This window comes from Helianthus annuus, chromosome 7 (assembly GCF_002127325.2).
Source record: "Helianthus annuus cultivar XRQ/B chromosome 7, HanXRQr2.0-SUNRISE, whole genome shotgun sequence".
NCBI classification, from domain to species: Eukaryota; Viridiplantae; Streptophyta; class Magnoliopsida; order Asterales; family Asteraceae; genus Helianthus; species Helianthus annuus.
This window is the reverse complement of record NC_035439.2, coordinates 53,956,330-53,970,204: the sequence shown is the minus strand read 5'-3', so window position 1 is coordinate 53,970,204 and position 13,875 is coordinate 53,956,330. Positions and strand designations below refer to the sequence as shown.

Below are 13,875 nucleotides of genomic sequence, written 5' to 3'. Positions count from 1 at the left end.
CTTATTTATAGCATAGTTATTAAAGTGAGCGCATTGGCGAACCTAGGCACAAATAAAGCCATGGGCCCAACAAATTGCCCTGAGTGCGCCTCGCGCCTTTAATAACTATGATTTATAGATAAATGGGTCGGAATATAATAAATGCGCCAAAATTGCACACTCTAGAAAATAAAAGCTTCACATGTAAATATATAAATGTAACTTGGTCGGAATTGCAAACTCGAACTCGGATCCTTAATTGTTTCCTTTTGTTTCAGGGAGATTTCAAGTTGATCAAAGATCAAGACCACTAAACAAGTTCGAGGTCCAGTTGCATGGTAAGGTATATTTTTTATTTCTTTTTGAATTCATGTACGATGCTTTCGAATTCATGCTATAAAGTGGCTTAAAACCATATAAATTTCAGTTCTATATAAGACCATGAAAGGATAAGTTAAATATAGTGACTTGAAACCATATCAGACTTGAAAGTTGACACCATTGTCTAAATGCAGCAGGTTTGACCCAAAAAAAGTTCAAACTAATTTTCAGATTAATATCCTGAAATTCAAAGAATAACTCTTTTTTCTAAGGAGTTGTCCAAATGTACCAGGTTTGACCCTAATGTCAAATCAATGTGGAGCTTCTATTGGTGTTGGTGCGTTCGAGAGAATCTATGGTGGGCGTAAGAGGAACGGTAGTGCTCCACCACATTTCAGCAAAAGCAGCGGTGGTATCATTTGTCATATCCTTCAATAACTGGAAACAATGAAAATCGTTGATATGGATCCCAATGGGTGAGTCTCTTTTTGTTTTGTCAAAGTATATATAACAAAGGGTTCACACACATTCTTGAAGTTTTTTGGTTTCGTGAAACTAGCTCAAGTTGGGAGATTACTCGATGTTTAAATGAAGATGACATAGAGTAAATCTATTTATGATGTGCGTGTTTATGCGTAAACTTTTGGTTGATGTTACAGAGGGAGAAGAATCACTTCAAATGGTCGGTGGGACCTTGATCAAGTTGCTGGGCGAATTGTTGTTGCTGTTTGATTCCAGTCATATTTTTTATGTTATGTAGCTTATACATTTAGCATGAAGGAACAAATTTTGGTTGTTTTTTGTTTGGTGCGTTTTGTGGGTTTGGCTTTCTGTTTTGAATCAGTAATGGTATGAGTTAATTAACTGTATTCGTGTTTGAGTTAATTGAGAAGTTGGCTTCCTGTGAAATCTACTTTAAAGATCTTTTTCTTTAGTGTTTATAAATAGTGTCGGTAAAGGTTATAAAAGCTCTTTTAAAGTCATCCGACGCAGGTATTACGGTCAAGACAACATGTAATAAAATTCAATATCTTCGTAACGTTCTCACCATAACCATCTTTCTCCTGCATCCACTTAACGAAGCATTTAAAGTTCTTACACGATGAACCATCTTCTCTAATACTGTTCATAACCTTTTCCTTGAGACCGAGCGCCCTTGTTTTGAACTCTCTATTGTTGATCAACTGATCTATTTTACCCATGATTTCATCTCTCCCGATAACACCATTTTCATCCTTTTCAAACCCCAGCCCATTCATCCAGACGTCACAAATGTACGTCCGGTTAAGAAACTGATTAGCAAAATAAGGCCAACAAAGAAAAGGCACCCCATGGCTCACACCTTCTAGAGTAGAATTCCAGCCACAGTGGCTCAAGAAGCAAGCAATAGAAGGATGAGCTAGCACTGCTTGTTGAGGAGCCAAGCTCACTATCTTCCCACGAGTGCCTATTCGGATATACCCATCTGGGTACATATCGCACGTCTCCTTGGTTAACCCTGGTCGCACGACCCACAAGAACGACCTATTGGTAAGTTCAAGACCAAGTGCCACTTCTTGAAACTGAGTTTGGTTGAAGATTGTGAAGCTACTAAACGCCACATACACGACTGAGCATGCAGGGCGAAGTATAGAAGGGGCCGGGGGGGGCACCTGACCCCCCGAACTTTTTGCTCAGTAGTGTTATATATGTTGTTTCGTATAGAAATTTTTGGGTGTATACATTTTTGACACCTCGGTTCTATAGAAATTTTTGGGTATATACATTTTCGACCCCCCTCCCCCGGTCATTCGGGTCAAGCTTCGCGGTTGGATGGGAACAAAGAAATGGTGGCACTAGGCTCCATGAACATTATTGGTTCTTTTACAAGTTGTTATGTGGCCACAGGTATAGTTAACTCACTTCCAAATGGGTCATAGAAAGAGTTATTATTATATATGCTTGGCTTCCGATAATGAACATATGGTGTTTGCCTTGTAGGGTCTTTAAGAAACATTCTATTCATGGAACTCAAAACCGAACCGCCCCGTATATAGCCCTAAACTCACTAACCTAGGTGATAAGTTTCCCGCCGCATCGCGCGGGTAAACGACTAGTTGAAGAAATATGTGTTGCCTTGAACAGATTTTCAAGTCCTAAAAGAGCTATCAGAGTTCACGGATCAAGAATGAGTTATGTACAAAGCTGAAAAGATGATGATAAGTCTGCTTCAACAAGCTATCAAAGAAGACATATTCATACTACTTCCGCATGATAAAACTGCAAAGTCAATATGGGATGCTCTTCGTGTTATGTTCGAGGGTAGTGAGAACATGATAAAGAGCAAGAAGGCATTGCTCAAGAAAGAGTTTGATTTGTTCAGCAACTTACCGGGAGAAGATACGAAGAAGCTAATTGAGAGATACTGCCACCAAGTGCGATCAATGTCAATGTTAAGCATTACAAAAGATCGTGAAGAGTGGGTAGACAAGCTGGCCGATGCATTACCACAGAAAGAGTGGGGAACGTATCTGATGATTCTGAAAAATACTGGTGTTTATGATGGGCTAACAATATCTCAGTTCATTGAAAAGATTGAGAGTCAGGATCTGGAACAGCAGAAGATCGCAAGAATGAATAGCCAAAGCGGTCAACAAGATGTAAAGATGTATTACAAAGGCAGTGTCCCTGTTCCAGAAGCTAAGAGAAGTCCTAAGATCCAAACTACATTCAGTGCTGGGGATTCAATAGAAAAAGTTGATCAGGGTTCAAACAACAGCAGCAGTGGATTTTCATCATTTCCAAGTGTCAATCCTAAAGAGTCAAACACGAGTTCTTATTCCCAGAGCACTAAAACAGGAAATGGTTTCATGATTCAATGCAACATCGCTCTAAATCTTCCAGAAGGTCAAAGTTTTTATGAGGAAACTGCAAAAGACCACATGGCTGTACTTGGTTCTGTGTTGTTATCTTATGAGGGTCTAGTTGCTGGTCGGATCGGGAATCCTATGCTTATAAAGGAGGATTACGATCAGATAGACACCGAAGAAATGGAACTGATGGATATCAAATGGTGTCTTGCAAGTGTTCTCAGACGAGCTGAAAAGTTCAAACTGATTACTGGGAGAAATGACTTTCTCGATGCTCATGTATCTACTTTAGGTTTTGACAAATCTAAAGTTACTTGTTTTCGATGCAGGGAGAAAGGCCATTTCAAGCGAGAGTGCAAGAATAGGGAAGCTAGTGGTGCTCAGAATTCATTTGTAAAAGACGACTACTACCGGAAAGCCATTTATCAACAAGTTGGTCAACAACAAGAAACACAGACGGTTCTTGGTAGGAAGATTGAGGATTCAAAGAGAGCATGTTTAGTGGATTTCAATTGGAGCAACTACATATCACCTGAAAGAAAAGCCTGCCTAGTAGATCAAGATAATGAAAGGCTACCTAAAGGCTTCAGCTGGGATATGTTTGTTGATGAAAAAGGAGATTTCAAAGCTTTCATTGCTAAGATCATTAGAGAACCAGACATGTTTGCCACATGGATGAAGTCGATTGGTGAGACAGTGAAGAGTGTGGAGACAGAGTCTGTTACATCTGTCGAAACTTCAGAAAGTGTTGATGAAAGTTCACAGAGTGCAGATGAGAGTGTGCAGAATGATGTTACTGCAGAAAAAGAAGCTGTATTTGATCAAACACCGTCAGATTTTGGATTATCAGATGCTAGTTCTGAAAAGTCTGCTCAGTTTGATCAGTCACCTCCAGATGATAGCAGTAGTGATGATGAGGAGGAAAAACATATTAATGTTGCTAAAACTCATTTGTCTCCTGAAAGTTTTCATTTCTATTTTGCAGATCGCTTGGAGAAACTAAAGGAGAAACGAGCTGCTAAAGAACAACAACAAGTGAAAACTGAAGAGGTTGTTCAGAATGAGAAGGTTGAAAGAATTGCTGAGGAGATTGCTGAATCTGATAAGGTGACTGAGACAGAAAAGGTGGTTGAAGTGATAAAAACAATCGAAGTAGAAAAGAATGTTGAAGTTGTCAAGCCTTGTGAAAAGTGTCTTGAAGCTTGCAAAGAGTGTGCAGCAAAGAATGAGATAATTGCTGAATATGAAAAGAAGAAGGAGCAGTTACTGTTCAACCTCAACTATGTGAAAGAATCGTATGATGTCTTGAACAAAACAGTAACTGGCCTCCAAAAGACAAACTCAGAAAGAGAACAAGCACTGACGATGATGAATGCTGTGATGATGTCAAAACAGAAAGCCATAAACTTTTACATCGAAGAGAGTGCTAAATGGAAGCAAGAGTTGGAGACAGAGAAAATCGAAAATGAGAGAATTAGACGTTTATTGCAAAGTTATTCTAGTTCTGATTATCTCATTGATCATATTTACCCAACTGTTGCAGGTATGGAAGCTTTTAATGATGACAAGCCGAAGAAGAAAAAGGATACTGGTAAGAAACCGACTGTTAGCTATAACAAGTTTCCGCCTCCGATTTGGGAAGGGTATTCTCCTAGAAAACCAAACGAGGAGCAACTTGAAAAGGCTGTCAATATAAAGCTAAAAACCGACACAACTGATGAATTACCAGAAAACATTGACGTCACGTTTACCTCGTCTAACACTGATCATGAGTCTGAGTTAATCAAAAAGGTGGTCGATCAGGTGTTGGATAATGATGAGGAGTCTGAGTCAAAGTCTGAGTCTGAGTCTGGAGGGTCAAATTCGTCAGTCAACAGTTCAAAGTCGTCATTCAAACGGTCTTATAGTAAAGAATTTTTATTATCAAAGGCAAATTTGGATGATGAAACATTTGAAGTCGCATACACTTTAAATGATTCGGACAAATTATACTCTGACAAAGAATTCCCAATAAGAAGTGTTCTTTTTGACATGATCAAAAAGGTTTTCAAAATGACAGAAATCAATATTTCTGAAATAAAAGATTTAAATCTTAATGGAAAACCTAAAAAATACACTTCAAGATTTCAACAACGTTTAAACAAGAAAAAAGGTTACAATTCTGATCCTGGTTTTCAAAAGAAACCTAACCAAAATCGTAGCTACAAAAAGAAAGGTTTAGGATTTGTTCCACCAGAAAATGATAAAAAAGAGAAAAATTCTAAAACAAAAACAGAATTTGTTTCAGGTGGAAGTGCAGAAGAGGAACAGAAGAAACCATTCTAGAGACAGTCAAATCAAGAGTTTCTTGCTGAAAAGAAGAAGAATGGAGCTGAAGTGTTTCAATCAAAGGAAACTCGAACCTGTTACAGATGCAATGAAGCTGGTCACATTGCATGGAACTGTCGAAAAATGTCAAAACAAAACAGGGAGTTTCTAACAAATTGAAAGAAAAAGTTGTTGATATTGAACTACCAACCGAAAAACTTAAAGTTTTTAAAAATTCAACATATGAGGTTGATGAGTGTTCTAAAAATGTTACAAACAGAAAGCTGAGAACAACCAAGTGTGGGTTGTTAAAAAGGTTAGTGAGAAAGTCGGCGATGAATCTGGTTCCACAAAGCCAAAAGAGCCACGGGTTGAGGTGAAAATTTCAGTAAATGATGAAGAATTTCCATCACTAAAATTTGAAAAGGTTAAACAAAAGGTTGGGAAAGTTGATATCTCGTATCAGTTTTACAACGAGAAATCTAAATTTGATGTTGAGAAAACATTCAATGGGAATGTAAAGAAAATATTTGGGAAAATGTTGAATGGGAAAGCAAAAGAGGTCAAAGATTTTTATGCAACTAAAAAGGCAACTTACAACCCTACTGCTCAAGAATTGAAAGCCATCAAGTCTAAAAAAAACTTGGATGGAAGTTTGTTTTCCTTAATAGTCTTAGGACTATGCCGGAGATCCCAAGTTTATATCATAGATTAGGAATCGGCATCATTCATGTTTTTGATATGTTTGTTTGAAAGTTTTAAAAATTGTTAAAATTTTACAGGTAAAGGACTACGCCGAAGCTTCCAGGTTGGTAAGTGCGAAGCAGGAATCAGCATCCTGGTTGGTAAAGTGTTTCATGTAGACGTAACATTCCTACAGTTGGTATTGGTTAGTCATACCTACAAGTGGTATTATTTGTGATCTTAGAAGTGGTTATTCTTTCAAGTGGTATTATTTCGGTAAGACTTACAATTGGTACAGAGGTTGTTTAAATGCAAATGGTAAATCATGGACATTAAATTGTACTTGATTTACTACATTTGATAAAAACTGACAAAATGATGAACCATATCCCAATTTTAACAAATGATAAACCTACAAGTGGTAAAAACAAACTCATTTTCCAGAAAAATCATTTTGATTAAAACAAACTTAAGTGTTTTGAAATCTTAATGAGAAAATGGTTTGTTGAAAGGGGGAGTTCTGTCACGGCCCTCGGCCCCGGTTTGACCCGGTCCAGAGCCACGAGGCAGGAAATCCCGTGGTATTTAATTTAGGCGACAGCGAAAGTCTTTTAATACAGGATCTTTTAATACTCAAATGCCCATTTAGTTTATTACATAAAGTTTAGGGATAAAACCCTGTAATTTACAATAAGGTGATTTCCCGGGGAAATCTTTATTTCTCAAAACCTGTTTCTTTATTTATTCACATTGAGCCACTTGTCTAAGCTTGTAGTGCTTCATGGCACTTTTCTTGGATCACAACAGATCACCTGAAACATGTTTGAAAAAGGTTTTGTCAGCGGGGAAATACTGAGTGAATCATTCATTTTAATTAAAATGACATGTTGTTATAATTTACAGTATTAAGAGCGATTACAATGTTTCCATATCAACCAACTACCCACAGTATTTGTCACTCGACCGGATCTGTGACTGTGGTCATATCACTGTTGGGTCCGTTCACCCACAAGTGACGTAAATCACTATTTAGGTCCGACTACCTAATAATGTATATCATGATTTAGGCTCGCTCACCTAAAATGATACAAACAGTAGTAATGTGCACAATACCCCACATACTGGCTGTAATTTGATGATTACAAAGACTTAATCCCTGTAATTATAACTTTGAAAATAATTTGGAGTATTGTAAAACAGTTGATAAAAAGAGAATGACTCACATTGCAGATTTAACGAGCAGAGTGTAAGCCTACTGATTAGCCTTGATTAACCTAATTTAAATAATAATGCACACACAAACGGGTTAGTAACTAATACAGCAGTTATGACAATTCACGAGATTAAACCCTCATAACGATTTACAAGTGCAATACTTAACAATTCAGCGGATTCACAACGAATGACAGAGTATAGTCCGAGTTCGAACAGCACTCAAACATTCAAGTCGAAATCACGATGAATAATAAAGTATAAACCCAATTTGAGCGGCACTTAAACAATCGTTGGAAAGTTACAATCGATCGGACGTTGAATCGTAATAACGATCGAGTTATTACCCTGATTGCGGCAGCGTTTCAAGATTAGTGTGTGTTGTATATTGTTTCAGTGATAACTCAACGTAGAAATTGAGTTTGGACGTCAAATTAACAGCAAACTTCAAGTGCCAACATCCCCTATTTATATCTGAAAAATGCCCTCCCTCGCGTGTCGCGACAGGAACAAGTGCACCCGTCGCGTGGCGCGACGGGTCTACTTTCTAGCCTAGGGTGGTTTCGTGTCCAGTAGCTTAGGTGAGTTGACAATTAAACGAATTTTAACTTCTACAGCAAGAATTTAAGATAATTATCAGCTAGGGTTTACCCCCCTTGAGTTTTAGGGGCCCTGATCCTGATTCCGATTGTTATGAAAATTTTAGGGTTTATGCAGAATTACTTGGGTTTCTCAATTAGGGTTTCCTTAATAGATAATTAACCTACTAAGTATTAATTTTAGTGAGAGTTGTTACATCCTCCCCACCTTAAGAAAAATCTCGTCCTCGAGATTTACTGGAATAAATGAGGATATTTCCGCTTCATTTCTGATTCCAGCTCCCAAGTGTATTCTGGTCCTCTCTTTGAATCCCATTTGACTTTGACTAGCACTAGTCGCTTGTGTTTGAGAAACTTAACTTTCTTGTCTTCTATTTGCAGTGGTTTTTCTACGAATTTTAACTTTTCATTTACCTCCATATCTCGAAGAGGTACTACCAGGGATTCGTCTGATAAACATTTCTTGAGATTGGATACATGAAACACATCATGTACTCCAGCTAATTTTTCTGGTAGTTGTAAGCGATAAGCAACTGGTCCTATTCGTTGTATTACTGAAAATGGTCCTACGTATCTTGGACTCAGCTTTCCTTTCTTACCGAATCGTACTACTCCTTTCCAAAGAGAGACTTTCAAAAGTACCTTGTCTCCTACTTGAAATTCCAGTGGCTTGCGGCGATTGTCTGCATAGCTTTTCTTACGATCTCTAGCCGTCTTCAATCTTTCTTTGATTTGAGTTATCTTGTCAGTAGTTTCTTGCACAATTTCCGGACCTGATAATTGACTTTCTCCTATTTCTGCCCAACAAACTGGGGTTCTGCACTTGCGTCCATACAGTGCTTCGAATGGAGCAGCTTCGATGCTTGAATGATAACTATTGTTATAGGAGAATTCAATTAAGGGTAAGTGGCTATCCCAATTACCACCAAAATCAATTACACATGCTCGAAGCATGTCTTCCAGGGTTTGTATCGTCCTTTCACTTTGTCCGTCTGTTTGTGGATGATATGCAGTACTCAAATTTAGTCGGGTTCCCATTGCTTTCTGGAAACTAGTCCAAAAATGGGAAGTGAAACGACTATCCCTATCTGATACAATGGAGAGTGGAACTCCATGTAAGGATACCACTTCGTCTACGTACAACTTTGCTAACCTTTCCATGCTAAAGGTTTCTTTCATAGGTAGGAAATGAGCTGATTTGGTTAATCGGTCCACAATTACCCAAATCGCATCATTACCTTTTCTGGTTCTGGGTAGCTTAGTAACAAAATCCATTGTTATGAGTTCCCATTTCCATACAGGCATTTCTAGCTGTTGTAGTAATCCTGAAGGTTTCTGATGTTCTGCTTTTACTTGTGAACAGGTAAGACATTTAGATACATAACTGGCTATATCCTTTTTCATACCTATCCACCAGAAATTATTTGTGACAACTCGAATTTCCAAGATTTCATCTTTGCACTGTTGCACGTTAATTGTTTAAGTGGTTTGGTTACACGACTTGTTTGTTTCACTACTGTACACGTTTGTAATACGTTAAATAGTGTTGTGATTAATATGTTATATTTGATGTGCAACATGAGTGTATTTGTTGATATATGTTTGCATGGTTGTTAATATGTTTGTTAATATATAAGTGTACGAGCAAAATATAAGTTTGTGTATTGTTGTAAGTGTGAAACAACCTAGCCGAAAACCCACCCCCTTGTGAAATCACCCATCACAAAAACACAAAAGTGCTTTTGCCAACCGGTGGGCCGGCGAAAACAACTCAAGGGCTTAAGGCCCAGTAGCAATGTTTTAATATCTTGTCCCCTACTATTACGAAAGGTTTTATCGCCGAACCCTAGAGTGCTACGGCAACTACAAGTTTTCAAGCCTTTCCTCTCGATCGATCTAGTGACATCCCATCTCGGTTAGTTACAATATTGTTTGAATCATGCATTACTCCTTAGTAAATCACTACATGTCCGCATGTATATGGTATATGTTGTTGAAAGATGATTCTGCTTGTGTTGATGATTGAGTGGTAGGTGATGAATCATTGTTCTGTTACAATTGTTTAGTAATATGAGTAGTCTGTAGGTAGCATGTTCGATATATAGTAGACAACTAATAATCACATGGGTTGAATCAGGTAGTGGATGACAAATAGTTATGTGATACTTCAATAGAATGGTGGCCGACACATTAGTTGAAATCACACATGAACCTGACAATGTACTCACACCTTTATTTGTTCCAATCATTTCCTTGCAACCTTTATAAAGTCCAATCATATTATTACATGTAGTAAACATTGTCATCATTGAGAAAGACTTTGTGAATTATAAAAGTAATGGATGAGAGTGGAATAATGGGATTTGTCGGCTGGCATATTAAAATCGGTCCAATCAAGTACGACCTAACTAAAGCCTTGGGCGGCACTTTTGTCTTTAGTTCATGTACATTCCAATTTTGATCATATTCATATGTATGTGTGGTGTATGTCGAAAGATGCATGTAATCCGAAAGATAGTTATTATGACCGAACCATAGTAGGGTGGACCGAAGGATAGCTTCGACCGAAAGATGATACTGATTCGAAACATGACTTTCGGTCCGAATGATAATTGTGATAATTGTCTGTCGAAAGATCATTTATGTGCCGAAGGATAATAGTTGGATCGAAAGATAATAGGGTTTATGCTTTGAATAATGAAACATATGTTTGATTTATTTGGCATGCCATGCTTGGGAAGGAATGTTAATAATTGTATTCGTGCACACTAACTGATGATTCAATGTGAAATACTACGTGTTGTGCCGACATACAAACTGACTGCTATGTGAACAATTAATTGCATGCGTAACATTTCGACCATGAACTGATTTGCTATGCTTGTATACAATAGGACGTGATTAATTAACTGTGAGCACTTAACTAGCATACCGAGCAAACCAAGGTGAGTTCACACTCTTACCAAGGCATGGGGTTCCCGGGGTGTTGGGAATGGGATTGAAAGGTTGATTAGATACTCTATTGACACTATGACTAGACTACCACATCACTATCCTCGGTTGTGAAGGATACCTATAGTTACGAGTAGTCTAGTGGTTAAGGAAACGTGGAACACCACCACAGGAAACGTGGAACACCACCACAGGAAACGTGGAACACCACCACAGGAAACGTGGAACACCACCACAGGAAACGTGGAACACCACCACAGGAAACGTGGAACACCACCACAAGTAACGTGGAACACCACCACCAATAGAACATACAATCGGCCCAGAAGAGCCACCTATTACAAACGAACTTACTATTACGCATTTACTTTCTGTGAACTCGCTCAACTAGTTTGTTGATCATTCTGTTACATGCCTTGCAGATTGCTAGGTACTTGGAGTTTGCGCTGGAGAAGCGGGTCGTTGTGGACAAGGATCGTGGCTTTTTCCTTGAACTATTATGACACTTAAACTGTTAACTATTACTGGTTTATTTACTATGCTTCCGCTACACTTTGAACGATGAATTTGTTTGATCACTTTTTGTATTGAATGAATGGTTTTCATTTACTTTACTTAATATTAAATGCATGTTCAATATGATTGGTGGCTTGATCCTGGTCAGTCACGCTCCCAAGCGGTGATACTCCGCAGGTGGATTTTGGGGGTGTGACAGATTGGTATCAGAGCCATTGGTTATAGAGAACTTGGTTTTAATATGGGAAAACGTTTTTATTAAAACCAGACTATAACCAGAACAGTGCTCACAACGATCCACAACGACGCTTCGCTCCACGTGCAAGACTCAACTTCCTAGGTAATAAGGTTTATGTTTATTGCCTACATGCTAGAATTTGCATAGAACTTTGCTCGTAGTATGCTTACATTACCTTGCTCACAACTTGACATTGCATGAGAATACTTATGTGCTTGCACTCTTCTGTCATCGCACTATTCGCGAACCTTTCTCACTAATGTTGCCTTTGATGTGAAGATCAATGGCCGCACGAATTACCATGACTCAAGCCCAGTTGACGGCTCTCATTAACGAACAAGTTGTTGCGGCGCTTGCAGCCGCACAAGCAGGAGGTATAACCTGCTATTCCAGACCTATCCTAGGATGTTAGATCCTACTCTCGTGACCCAACTCTCGCGCTTAACCCTGATCTATCTTTCTCGCGCAACGGGTCAGAACGCACATCAACCTCTCTGCACATTCCAGAACATCATGGACTGTCGTCCAAGCATATTCAGTGGCACATTCAAGAACTTCATGTGTGAACGCCCTGAGGCTCGCAGGGTCAAGTACGACACTGGTACTTTGGTAGGAATCGCGCTAACCAGGTGGAACGCGCAAGTACAGATACTAGGGTTGGCAGCTGCTAACGCCACCCCATTGAACGAATTCAAAGAACGCATTATAAGAGAATACTGCACGCGTGATGACATCCACAAGTTGGAAGTGGAGCCTTACCATTTGAAAATGACGGGGTCAGAAATTGAAGCTCATACGAAACGATAGAACGAACTGGCCATCTTGTGTCCAACCATGGTGGACCCTCCAAACAAGCGTATCGAATTGTACCTCAAGGGTCTAGCCTCAGAGATTCAGAGCCAAGCTACATCGGCTAACCTCGACAAAATCCAAGACATTCAGTGTCTTGCTCATCGCCTCACGGATCAGGCAGTGGAACAGAACAGGCTGCCTAGTTGTATCAGCGCTATTACTACCGCTACCACTTCTGCTACTCCCGCTACTCCTAGTGACAACAAGCGGAAATGGGATGGGTATTCCCGCAAGGGTTCAGCTACCGTTCGGTCTCAAGCACAACAGCAGCACAAGAATAGTGATCGCCTGAGCACAACAGAAGCTAAGGAATTCAGGAGCCCACGGCTTACACATCGGAATCGCCAGCAGCAACAGCAAGCAGAAATCCTATACAAAGAAAAGACTGTTTGCATTCCTCGTTCTGGTCAAGAACCTCTCGAAGTTCAAGGCGACAAGAGTGGTGCCGTGGTTGGCATCACCTCTTTCTTGAAGGCTCAGGAATGTTTGCGGAAGGGCCACACCGCAACTTTGGCTCTCGTTACTGACTCATCAGCGAAAGAAAAGAAGTTGGAAGACCATTCAGTTGTACACGACTTTCCTCAGGTGTCTCGCAAGGATTTACCTGGTCTACCGCCTCATCGTCAAGCCGAATTTCAAATCGAGCTCGCTCCAGGAGCAGCACCCATAGCTCGAGCACCGTATCGCTTAACTCCACCAGAATCGGAAGAACTATCGACACAGCTACCAGGAATCTTGGATAAGGGATTTATTCGTCCAAGCTCTTCGCCTTGGGGAGCTCCAGTGTTATTTGTGAAGAAGAAAGACGGTACGTTCAGGATGTGCATCGACTACCGCGAACTCAATAAGGTGACGGTGAAGAACCGTTATCCTCTTCCGCGCATAGATGACTTATTCGACCAGTTGCAAGGGTCGTGTTATCACTCCAAGATAGATTTGAGGTCAGGGTATCATCAGCTGAGAGTCCGGGATGAGGACGTCTCCAAAACCGCTTTCAGAACTCGCTACGGTCATTACGAGTTTCTTGCCATGCCATTCGGGCTTACGAACGCGCCTGCAGTCTTCATGAATCTTATGAACAGGGTGTGCAAACCGTATCTTGATAAGTTTGTTATCGTCTTCATCGACGACATTTTGATTTACTCCAAGAGTCAGGAGGAGCACGAGCAGCACTTACGTCTTATCTTGGAACTTTTCGGAAGGAGCAAACGTACGCCAAGTTTTCTAAATGCGACTTCTGGATACGTGAAGTCCACTCCTTAGGCCATGTAGTGAACATGGATGCGATTCATGTCGATCCATCCAAGATAGATTCGATCAGGAACAGACCAGCACCGCGTACACCAACACAGATACGCCAATTCTT

The 13,875-nt window shown here is 39.7% G+C and overlaps 1 long non-coding RNA gene across 1 annotated transcript; it reads left to right on the top strand.

Annotated features, from left to right (window-relative positions):
* Positions 1-633: 633 nt before the first annotated feature.
* LOC110882716 lies at positions 634-1,102 on the top strand. The gene is made up of 2 exons (XR_002560188.2): positions 634-776; positions 960-1,102. It is a non-coding gene; the product is annotated as an uncharacterized LOC110882716 (long non-coding RNA).
* The last annotated feature ends 12,773 nt before the right edge of the window (positions 1,103-13,875 follow it).